Genomic DNA, 12,793 nt, shown 5'->3' with positions numbered 1-12,793 from the left:
TCAGATTTCCCAATAATTACAATGGCATATGTTAATTATTATATGAGAAGTAGTGCATGAGGAAGATTTAAGAGCCAATGAAAAGGGAAAGGAGTGCAGATTGTGAGGGGTACTTAAAACATGGTATGTTGTAAAAATACCCATGTTTTAATCTTTTCGATGCCTCGGACGGTCCCCTAATGTCCGTCACAGTGGGTGTGTGCGTCGGGCAGCCGGGGCAATCCGATCTGCCCACGCGCCAGATTCGGCTGCACCCCAGCTGAATGTCCGCCGCGGTGAAGACCTTCAAAACAGAAGAGTGTGTGTATGTTTATGTCTGAGTATTTAAAAATCCCAGGTAAAATCGGAAAGACACCATACGATACCAGGCTAAGAAGCTCCTGTATCCAACTATTTCCTAAATAATACATTTATCAGCGGGTTTGCATTACACGCAGTATAAAATAGGCTGTCAGAAAATGTGCAAATCATTTAGGTTTAAGATAAACAAAGGTGCTTCCAAAAATAGGTTTTGGTAATACGCAGGTTGTATCTAGTGGGAAAATATTCATAATTGTCCATTAAAAGCACACACTCCAAAGTTTAACTGGGGTCACCCTTTGAGCACTTCTCAAAAAAGAATAAATATTTGTCATAACAAACTTCTTGTGACTCCATCAATTAAAGGCAATACCTCCTTTCAAGTAGCATTCATATTTGCAGATTAAAGAATTGCACACATTTACATTTCTTTCAGGCTGCAGGCTCCTTGGCAAGAAGGCGTGTTTCCTATTTAGCTGTCTTTTCTTCCTTCCTCAGCTTCACAGCCCAGGAGACACCCTCCTTTCCACTTCAGCTGGGGCAAATCCGCTTTCAACCCTCCAGTGATGGTTGTTTTTTAACAAAAAGTATATCTGTTTATGTTAAATTAACTAAGTATGGGCTCATCATGCTCCACAAATCCCATCCACCTCGACCTCTGCAACCAATCCGTATTCCTAAAACAAGCCATACTTATTCGATTTACTAATGTTTTTAGCTGTTTTAGATAAGTGAATAATAACACTTTTGTTGTGAATAATTAGACAGGAAAATGTTTCAATTCTTAAGATACAAGATTATGAATTAAACATTACTAAGGTCTGAGGAAGGGGTAGTGATCTTTGGAGTATGAACAGGGATTGAATCCCTGATATAGAATACCTTATGGAGTTCTACAGTTATAGTTCAGACATTGATCAATCATTGTTTTTTCTTATTAACCCCTTCGTTGCAAGGCCTCCACCCCAACCCCCCGTGCTAAGCCTTTTTTGGCTATTTGGGTAGTTTGCGCTTAGGCACCTGTAACTTTTTGACCACATAAGGTATCCTCGCCAAATTTGCGTCCTTTTTTTCCAACGTAATGGGGATTCTAAAGGTACCCAGGGTTTGTGGATTCCCCTGGAGGCGACCCAGAAATTAGCCAAAAACAGCTACATATTTTTTTTTAATTGGAAAAAGGGCTATAGTTGAAAAAGTCTGTTTTTTCCCTGCAAATGGTATCAAAAAAGGGGTTGTGGTGCTTAAAACACCATCTTCCCAGCTTTTCAGGGACAAGCAGAATTTTTTAAGAAAACCAAAATATTTTGCATAGTTTTGCCATTTTTCTGGGACATAGCCTATTTTTTGTGCTTTCAACCTCTTTCCAGTTAATGGTAAAAATGAGTATTAAAGCAATAATGGATCCTGGAAAGCTATACAATTTAGAAAAGTAGACAACATTCTGAATTCACCAAGGGGTCATTTGTGTAGATCCTTCAAGGTTTCTTTATAGAAACTAACCGATGAATATAGGAAAAGTTGAAAAAACAGCCATTTGTTTAAACGTTTTCACCTGTAACTTCTTCTAATTATGATAGCTGTTTGAAACCAATATGCTGTTACATCCGCTGGACCTTCCTGATTGTGGGGATATATAGGACTTGTAGGTTCACCAAGAACCCGACGAACCCAGAGCCAATAACTGATCAGCGACTTGCAATCGTTTTTTATTATGTACTGGGTATATAGCAAATATTCTGGGGAAATGTATTCATGGAAAAATAGGTATGAAAGACACCTATGTATTTCTGAATTGGGAACAAAGTATAGAGTTTAGAAACAGTAGATATTTTCACATTTCCGAAATTGGAAATACCCATAATAGCATGAGAATTATAGGTCATTTTTCAAAATGACTATTTTTTACACATTGTCTTTCATTTGGAAGGCAGAAATGCATTGAAAGTCAATACGTAATTCCAGTTGCTCTACAATTCTGTGTTACCCTGAGTCCAAAAAAACACATTTTCCTCACATTTCTGTGATGGAAAGTTCTGGAATCTGTGTGGATCCACAAAATTCCACCCACCCTGCGTTCCCCAAAGTCTTCCAAGAACAATGGTACCTCACTTGAGTGGATAGGCCTAATGCTCGTGGCAGGAAACAACCCAAAACGCACCATGGACGCACCACATTTTCACAGTGAAACATGACCCTGTTATTGCAAAGTTCCTAGGTGTAGTTTTTGAACCTTAGCTCTGCCGGCACCAAGAGAACCCTAGCAAACCTATACATTTTTGAAAACTAGACACCCAGGGAAATCCAGGATGGGGTGACTTGACTGGCTCTCACTAGGTTCTGTTACCCAGAATCCCTTACAAACCTAAAAAATTGTCCCAAAAATAAATTTTCCTCACATTTCTGTGGTGGAAAGTTCTGTAATCTGCGTGGATCCACAAAATTCCACCTACCCCGCGGTCTCAAGTGTTTCGAAAAGAATGGTACCATACTTGTGTGGGTGGGTAAAGTACCCGCTACAGGCAAGGGCCCAAAACCTATTGAGGCTACATCAAAATTACCTATCACAAACCAACTTGGTTTTGCAAGGCAGGTCCCATGAGTTTTTGGCCCGGGGCTCGGCGGCCATCAAGGGAAACCCACCAGACCCATACATTTCTGGAAACTAGACACCCGGAGGAGTCCAGCGAGGTATGGCTGCGTGGGTCCCCCAACATTCTCCTACCCAGAACCCCCTGCAAACCTCAAATTTCGCTGAAAAAAATCACTTTTTTCTCAAATTTCTGTGTGGGAAAGTTCTGGAATCTGTGTGGATCCACAAATTTCCTACCACCCAGCATTCCCCCAGGTCTCCCGATACAAATGGTACCTCAGTCGCGTGGGTGGGTCAAGTACCCGCGACAGGCAAGGGCCCAAAACGTATTGAGGAGACATCAAAATGACCTATCACAAAACAACCTGGTTATGCAAGGGGAGTCACCTGGGTTTTTGGCCCCGTCCTGGTTGGTCTTCTTGGGAAACCTACCAAACCCACACATTTCTGAAATCTAGACACCCTGGGGAGGCCAGCGAGGTATGGCTTGCGTGGGTTCCCCAATGTTTTCCTACCCAGAATGCCTTGCAAACCTCAAATCTAGCTGGAAAAATCACTTTTTTCTCAATTTCTGTGTTGGAAAGTTCTGGAATCTACGTGGATCCACAAATTTCCTACCTCCCAGCGTTCCCCCAGGTCTCACGATAAAAAACATACCTCACTCGCGTGGGTGGGTCAAGTACCCGTGACAGGTAAAGGCCCAAATCGTATTGAGGAGACATCAAAATGGCCTATCACAAAACAACCTGGTTTTGCAAGAGGGGTCACCAGGGTTTTTGGCCCTGGGCTTGGCGACCATCTTGGAAAACTACCAAACCCACACATATCTGAAAACTAGACACCCAGGGGGAGTCCAGGGAGGTATGGCTTGCGTGGATCCCCCAAAGTTTTCCTACCCAGAATGCCCCGCACACCTAAAATTTAGCTGAAAAAAACACATTTCCCACGTATTTTTGGGTGGAATCACCGTGCCGGCACAAATGTCCTACCCCAAAGCGGTTCCCACCAATCTCCCGAGTAAAATGATACCTCACTTGTGTGGGTGGGGCAACGGCCTGTGACTGGGAAGAGCCCAAATCATAGGGAATAAGGGTATAACACCGAGAATTCTAAGCGCTACATTTTTTTAAAAATACGTTTTTAGCCAATTCTGCATTTGACACCCACACAAGTGAGGTATCATTTTACTCGAGACACTAAGGAGAATGCTGTAGGATAAGACATTTATGCCGCCACAGTGAAACCACACAAAAATATGTGGAAAACTTGTTTTTTTCATATAAATTTGAGATTTACAGGGGATTCTGGGTATGGAAACATTCGGGTATCCATGCAAGCCATAGCTCATTGGATTCCCCAGGGTATCTAGTTTTCAGAAATGTGTGGGTTCGGTAGGTTTCCCTAGCTGGCGCGAGCCCGGGGCCCAAATCCCAGGTGCCCTCCCACCCCCAAAACCAAGTAGTTTTGTTATAGGTAATTTTGAAGTCGCCACAGTATGATTTGGGCTATTTCCTGTTGCAGCCACTATGCCTACCCACACAAGTGAGGGACCATTTTTATCGGGAGACCTGGGGGAACGCTGGGTGGTAGGAAATTTGTGTCAGTCCTTTGAACCTACAACTTTCCCGTACAGAAATGAGAGAAAAAAGTTATTTTTTTTTCAACAGAATTTGAGGTTTGCAGGGGATTCTGGGTAGGGAAATGTTGGAGGATCCACGCAAGCCATACCTTGGTATACTCCCCCGGGCGTGTAGTTTTTAGAAATATGTGGGTTTGGTAGGTTTCCGTAGGTGGCCGCCGAGCCTGGGGCTAAAAACTTATGGGACCCCCCTTGCATAACCAGGTTGTTTTGTAATAGGTGATTTTGATGTTGCCTCAATAGGTTTTGGGCCCTTGCCTGTAGTTGGTACTTGACCCACCCACGCGAGTGAGGCACCATTTGTATCAGGAGACCTGGGGGAATGCTGTGTAGAAGGAAATTTGAGGATCCACGCCGATTCCAAAACTTTCCCACACTGAAATTTGAGAAAAAAAGTGATGTTTTCATCTAAATTTGAGGTTTGCAGGGGATTCTCGGTAGGGAAATGTTCAGGGACCCATGCAAGCCATACCTTGTGCTAGGGCCCAAAACCCACAGGTAGGCACATTACTAAAAATAAGTCTGTGCTTTGTGGGCTTCCTGCAGCCCTGAGGGGAGGTGTCGGGGGGGAGTTTGCCCTGATATGGCCCCAAGGGGGGGCAGAAAGAATGTGGCTATTTTTTGGGGGCGGGGCATTGGTAGGCCCATTCTGGGCAGCTCCCCACGCATATAAAAAACCTGCGTAATCGCTGGTGCCTAGTGGGCTTTCTGCCCCCCTCCGGGGGGCAGATCAGAGGCCACAGCCCCATCTGCATCTGAGGGCGCGGAAAGACTGGAATTTCTCTGTGTGGGGTATTGTCGTGCCCGTTTTGGGCAGCCCCCACCCCTACATGAATACAAAAAAAATCCCTGCTTTCAAGTGGGCTTTCTGCCCCCAGGCAGAAAGGCTGTACTTTTGTGGGGTGGGTGCATTGGCATGCCCATTTTGGGCATCCCCCATCCTAAGTAAAATTGTGGAGGACAAATCCCTGGAGCTAGTGGGCTTTCTCCCCCTCCGGGGGGGCAGATTGGGGGCTACTGCCCCCATCCGCATCCCAGGGGGGCAGAAAGACTGTCTTTTTTGGGGGGTCGGGGCATTGGCATACCCGTTTTGGGCAGCCCCCACCCTAATTTCATTTGCCTAAAAGAAATTCCTGGCATCTAGTGGGCTTTTTGCCCCCCGGGTGGGGGCATATTGGGGGCTACTGCCCCCATCTGCCTCCCAGGGGGAGGCAGAAAGTCTGTACTTTTGGTGAGGGGGTGTGGGGCATTGGCATGCCTGTTTTGGGCAGCCCCCACCCTAAGTAAATTTTTGAGGAAAAAATCCCTGGCCCTAGTGGGCTTTCTGCCCCCAAGGGGGGCAGATTGGGGGCTACTGCCCCCATGTGCCCCCAGGGGGACAGAAAGACTGGTATGCCCAAAACACAATGGGGGAGCAAAGGCCCTTGCCCAAGAGGCTTCTCCCTCCTCCCTGGCACTAGTGGATGGAAAACGTGTTACTAAGGAGGGGCTACTAAGCCTATTAACCAATGAAAAACCACAGATTCAAAAGGACGATGGCACAAGGCAATACAAAATATGAACTGGGAGTGGGTGGAGCTTCAAGTCCCTGAAAACAACATGCCTCGCAGAGCAGCTCATGCGAGGCATGTTGTTGAACATCACCTGTTAAATGTGTTGTTACTCGGGGGCGCTAGGTGGCGCCAGACCAAGATGGCCGCACTGATGTGAGGCTCCCGACCGACTGAGCGTTTCATCACATCCTACAGTGATCCTGTTGTCTCTCCTCCGATGCTACTAAGCCCCATTGCCTGCCTCTCGATGTGCTGATTCCGGCGATACCTGAATTGCCCTGACCCACTGCTCCTGGTCGTGACTGGCGGCCTGTTTTGGCCTAGGCGGCTCCTGGTGCTTTTGTTGCTGCCCTCCGTGTCGGCCTCCCTCTGTCAGGACAGCCCGGTGGTTTGCGGCCTGGTCTACGAGGCCTAAGATCAATCCTGTGGAGGAGCGCTGGCCTGCTGACGGCGTTGGACTGCCTCCGGGGTCTGGGGGCGGGGCTCCGACCCTTGCAGGTGAGAGCTACCCGCTTCCTTTGGGCCCCGCTTGTCGTGGCCTGCCTACCCCCCCCCCCCCCTCCCCCTCTGCGGCCTGTACTGGACTCTGCAGCGCTGCGCTGCTTCTTCGGCGCCTAGATCCCCCGCCATTTTGTCATACCTCCTGCGGGGCTGGGGCGGCCCGGAACAACTACTCTGCAACAGCGGTCTATTCGCTCCCCCCCCCCCCGGGGGCACAGACTGCCTGCACCTGATGCTCCTGTGCCTTTCCCGCTTACCTCCGTAGGGGCGGGTCTGGCTGCCTGCTCCTTCCCGACCGGACCGCGGAGCGGCTGCTGCGATCCTCCGGAGCGGCTCCCCCTCTGCGGAGACAGCCTGGGTCCCAGCGGTACGACCGGCGCGGCTCCTGTCTTCATCCTGCGGCGGAGCATCGGGCGGCGGGTCAATAGCGACTGCCTCGGACGCCTGGGGAGGCACCATTCCAGTGGGTGAGAATCGCCGCTGCCTGCCCGGCCTGCTCCTCCGCTCTCCTGCCGGCCCGGCTGGGCCCTACATCGTTCTGCTGCGCTTGTGGCGCTCGTACCCCCCCCCCCGCCATTTCGGACCATCCCCAGCAGGGTCGGGGAGGTCCGGGGGGTCGCGCTGCGGGGACGGCCTCTTCGCTCTTCTCCTGGGGCGCTGTCTGCTCCTGCTGCCTGGTGCGCCCGTCCCCAGGCCGGATTTCCCACGCTGCCTGTACAACCTGTGCCTGCGCCTTGCTGGGACCTTGCTCACTTGTACCTGGCTGCTGCGATCCTACTGGGCAACTCTGGACTCTCCTGCTCTACATACCCTGGAGCAGCTCCTCCCTACTTCCCTGCCTTGCCACACCTGCTGCTCGCCAGAGGGGCCAACAGAACCTACAGCCTCATTTACAACCCAGTGCTCTGCTCTCTCTACCTACCCTCCCTCCCCCCCCCCCTGCAGCTGCACTAACTATTGCCTCACTGCCTGAATCCTCATCTTTGGAACCAGCGCACTGGATATATTTGCTGGACTGGCCACCCGAACGGGGTCACTGCGTGGGACGTTGGTCCGCGGTGCCGCCAGCCCATTGGTGCTGAACTCCTCGCCGCCTTCTGTGGCGGTATCATCTGGCTGTCTTCCTGTGGCCTCCTCGCACGTCGCCTCTCCTCTGCCAGCGAACTCTCGGCCGGTGGGGCACTGTCTGCGCTTTCACCCCGGTCCTCCTTGAGACCTGGCGTCCGTCTCCCCTTCATCAACGCGGGCACCCAGAGGTGTCATGGGTCGTAACGACGCCAGGCAGTCCAAGATACCTTTTGAATCCAAAAAGACTCCCAAATCGATTCCGGAGCCTGAAGGGGGTCCGTCCTCCCAGGAGCCTCCGGATGAAGACTGGAAGACGCTGTTGCTGGGTCTGAAGCAGAGCCTCTCCACGATCGATGCCAAGATTGACAACATCAACACTCGCATGGACAGCGTCGTCTCTAAACTTGAGCAGCACGACACCCGCATTAAGGAAACGGAGGATAGAATTTCCGTCCTGGAGGATGGCGCCACCTCAACAAGTAAACAGGTCACTCAAATGGATAGGCTGCTCAAACTCATCGCTGACAAGAACGAGGACTTGGAAGCGCGGTCTCGGCGCAATAATGTCCGTATCCTGGGCCTTGCTGAAACCACCAACACAGGTAAAATGGAGACCTTCGTGGAGAACATGCTCGTTGAACTCTTCGGTGGGGATTCCTTCTCGTCACATTTCATTGTTGAGCGGGCCCACAGATCCCTGGCAGCTCGCCCGCCTCCTGGAGCAACTCCGCGCCCCATCCTTGTGCGCTTCCTGAATTATAGGGACAGAGACTCTGTGTTGCGACGAGCGAGGGAGGTGGGAACTGTGAACTACTGCAACACCACCCTGTCCTTCTTCCCGGATTTCACCTCCACTGTTAAGGAAGCGAGACGTAAATACGCAACGGTTAAGAAGAAGCTCCAGGCGCAGGAGATTCCCTATGCTATGCACTAGCCCGCCAGATTGAAAGTGACTTTCCGAGGTAAAACTCATCTCTTCCAAAATCCCCATCAGGTAGAGGACTTCCTTAAGAGCTACAGGGCGGAGCGGAATGATGATGGTGCTGCACTGCGCAGATCTAGGTCACGATCGCCACTGTCGCAACAGGACTGAGAGACACTGAGATGGTATGGTCCTCCTTTTCTGTCATGACATGGGCGCGCTATATTGGTCTGGTCACACTAGGATTAGTGTGCTTTGTCCTGTTGTTAGCTCCACTCGGGGCAGAACTGATTGAGACTCCCATATGCGCTCGGTCACCCACCTCCGCCCCACATTAGACGACAGGTTCCCTGTGGTTAGTGGGTGTAAGTAAGGAGGTGGTTCGGTACGTCTGGGGCCCCTAGTTCCGGCCCCCCCTATGGGCGAACCCCTGAGACCCTCCTCCCTCCTGGGAGGTGGTATTTGTGTTCTACTCTGGTTAGGGAGTACTTGGTATGAGTTTTGGGGAACCGGGTGGTGGTTGAATTCCCGGCCAGTTGGGGTTGCCGGTGTGGGTGGGAATGGGTTTTGTTCCACTACTAAAGACCTAGTCATTTTGGATTTGTTGTCCCTGGATGGCACGAGGGGGGGTTGTCTGCGTGAAATGTGTGCTATGTTCAAAGTTGAAAATGCCTTGGTCCTAAACTGTGTGATTTTATGCTACAAGATGATGCATCTGTATGAATGGGTGACGTAGAGTCTGAGCCGCCTGTGCTTCAATTCCAGCTGGTGTCATGGAATGTTAGGGGACTGAATAACCCCAGAAAGAAGAGACAAATCTAGGGATATCTGGACAGGCAGGGGGTCTCAATTGCTATGCTCCAAGAAACACATCTGTTGTCTGATAACACCTCTTACTTTGCATCTCGTGAGGGCTTCCTGCAGGGTTTTTTCCTCCTACTCTAACTATGCCAGGGGTATTACGATCTTGGTCAGGCGGGGGTTGAGGTTTGTTCCTGCGGGGACGGATGCGGACCCCGGGGGGAGATACTGCATGGTCTGGGGGACTCTACACTCCCATTCGGTCCTTTTTGCCTGCTACTATGGCCCCAACGTCGATGACACCTCATCGCTGCTCACATTATGGGGTAAAATTCAGACCCTGGGTATAGGCCATGTGATACTAGGCGGCGACTTTAATGCCGTCGTCAAGCCATGCATGGACCGCTCTCACCCACAACCGGCGCACTACTCTCATACTCAGCGCGCCCTCTCTTCCTTGCTTACAGATCACTCCCTCATTGATTCTTGGCGGCACCTACACCCTTCCCTTAAGCAGGGCACTCACCAGTCGGCAATACACTCCACATGGGCGCGGCTAGACTATGTGTTCTTGTCATCGGGCCTTTCCCCCTGGCTGATCAGGGCCACACACCTCTCAAGGACGTTCTCCGACCATTCCCCGGTCCTCATTTCACTGCGCATCCCCCTTGAGACCTCCCCGTATCTCAGTTGGCGCCTCAACCCCTCACATCTTACTGATTCCGCTTTCAGGGCTGACCTTGAACAAGACATTCAAGATTTTTTCGACCGGAATGTAGGGTCGGTATCTGACCTCACTGTGGTGTGGGAGGCCTTCAAGGTCACTGTCCGTGGGTGGTGTATCTCTAAAGGGGGTGGTGTACTCAAATCCTTACGGGGGGAACTTCGCAAACTCGAATCCGAATTGCGGGAGCTTGAGCGCACTGGTGCGAGCGAGTCCCGAGGCCACTCTTCTAATGCTCTTCTTCGTGAAAAACTGAACGAATATACCGAGGCGGCGGATAGGGAGTGCAAATTCCTCGGCAAGCAACATACGGCGCGGGTCTTTGGGGAGGGAGATAGGCCCGGTAGGGCACTTGCCTCTGCTGTGCGCCCCCCTAGGTACAATGGCTATGTCACCACTCTGTTGGATGAGCACCGAACTCCGCAACAAGACCTGCCTGAGCAACTCCGCATTCTTACCAAACATTATTCCTCTCTCTACACCTCTCATAGGTCGGTTACTATTGACCTGAGTCCCTACCTAGATGATACTGCTATAGCCTGGCTTGGCCCTTCCCAACAAAAATTCCTACACCACATACTCGAAGTGGACGAAATCAAGGACGCCATCATGTCCATGAAGTCGGGCAAATCGCCGGGTTCCGATGGCCTGCCGGTCGATTTCTACAAAGCATATATTCATATCCTTGCCCCTATACTCCAAAAGGTTTATTATGCCTCCCTTGAGGGTGGCCTTTTGCCCGCGTCCATGCTTGAGGCACTCATCACTTCCCTATTGAAGCCAGGCAAGCCTCCAGAACACTGCGACTCCTATAGGCCTCTCTCGCTACTTAATACGGATGTCAAAATCCTAGCGAAGGTACTATCATCCCGCCTCAACCTGCTAATGGAGCGCCTGGTCCTTCCTGACCAGGCGGGTTTTGTTCCTAATAGGGCGACCTCCCATAATTTACGCACCCTTCAGGCCGTCCTACAAGATATCAACCCCAGATGCGAGGCTGCGGCGGTATTTCTCGACGCCACCAAGGCGTTCGACTCCCTTGAGTGGGATTACCTTTTTGCCCTCCTTGAACGCATGGGGATCCCTTACAGCTTCCTCGACTGGATCAAGTTGCTTTACGGTGAGCCGCGTGCTTCTGTCCTCCTCAATGGAGCACGATCTGCCTCCTCTCCCATCCATAGAGGCACCAGACAAGGTTGCCCCCTCTCCCCCGTCCTATTCGCGATAGCCATTGAGCCGCTTGCTGCCAAACTCCGACAGCATCATAACCACCGCTCTCTGATATACCCGGAACGGCAGCTCCTAGTTGCATTATATGCAGATGACATCACCCTCTATATTGACAAGCCACGAGACAACCTTAACCCCCTGCTACGGGAAATAAATAAGTTCGGTGCTATCTCGGGAGTTCAGATTAACTGGTCGAAGTCTGCCCTCTTCCCCTTAACTGATAAGACCACACAATTCCCTCTGGACTATCCTCTAATATGGGAATCCGAGGAACTCAAGTACCTCGGTGTAGTGGTCTCCCGTAATCACGAGGGCCTCATTAGGGCTAACTATGGCACTGCCCTGGACAAAATCACGGACAACATTACTAAATGGATACATCTCCCACTCTCGATGGCAGGACGCATTTCCCTTATAAAAATGGTTGTCCTTCCTAAGTTGCTCTACCTATTCATCAATATACCATATAGCCCAGGCTCCCACTTCTTTCGTGCCCTTGATTCCCAACTGTCGAGACTGATATGGGGGGGCAAACAGGCTAGGATCAGTTTAAAGACGCTGAAGTTACCTTATCACCAAGGCGGGTTTGATGTTCCTGACTTTCGGAGGTACTATGACTGTGCCCAGGCTCACTTCGTGGCATACTGGCTACATCCCCCTCCCTTTATGGCCCATCTAGCGGTGGAGGATGGTTATATGCGTCCCGTTCAACCATCAGGTTACCTTTATACCGACTCGAGTGCGACGGACCGTGACCCTACTACTGTGGACTGCACTGTCCAGGCCTGGCGTCGTATTGCGGCTCATATGGAGGTTACCTTTCTATACTCACCATGCATGCCCCTAGCTCACGACCCCAGACTGAGCATAGCCGGGGAGGAGATAGGGCGCAAGTTCCTCAAGAGGCTGACGATTCATACCTGGGGGGGATCTCTTCCTCCAAGGGCAGTTCCGCTCCTCGGCGCAGTTTTTTGGGGAAACCCCCCCCACTGTCATGGACACCTTCCTTTATGTCCGTTTAAGGCAGAATGTCAAAGCAGTCCTCCCGAACTTTCCTGAAGAGCCGGAAACCCTCCCCCCCCCCCTTACATTCGCTTTTACAAACCGAAACCCCTAAGCACGTGGTATCCATGCTTTATAAACATGCTCAGCCTGCCCCATCGCCTCCCCCGCTCAAGGCCCGCAGCGAGTGGGACAGAGACCTTGACGCACCGCTCTCTGACGAACAGTGGGAGGAAAGCTGCACACACACCACCGCAGTGACCGGGAATACCCGCTTGCGCTTAATCCACTTTAAATTCTTGCACCGCACTTATTTCACTCCTTCCAAACTGTTCCGTCTTGGTCTCCGAAATAACGACCGTTGCCTCCGTTGCGGAGCGGAAGGGGCTGACTTCTTCCACCTGGCGTGGACCTGCCCCGCAGTGGCGGTATATTGGCGTGCCATTTTCAGAGCCTTATCTGA

General features: G+C 51.0%; 1 protein-coding gene across 5 annotated transcripts in view; it reads left to right on the top strand.

Annotated features, from left to right (window-relative positions):
* ATP13A2 (ATPase cation transporting 13A2) overlaps positions 1-12,793 on the top strand; it is an 861,654-nt gene that overhangs the window by 353,404 nt on the left and 495,457 nt on the right. The window lies entirely within an intron of this gene.

The sequence above is a fragment of the Lissotriton helveticus genome, chromosome 5_1 (genome assembly GCF_964261635.1).
Source record: "Lissotriton helveticus chromosome 5_1, aLisHel1.1, whole genome shotgun sequence".
Lineage (NCBI taxonomy): Eukaryota > Metazoa > Chordata > Amphibia > Caudata > Salamandridae > Lissotriton > Lissotriton helveticus.
This window is presented reverse-complemented; position numbering and strand designations above follow the sequence as displayed.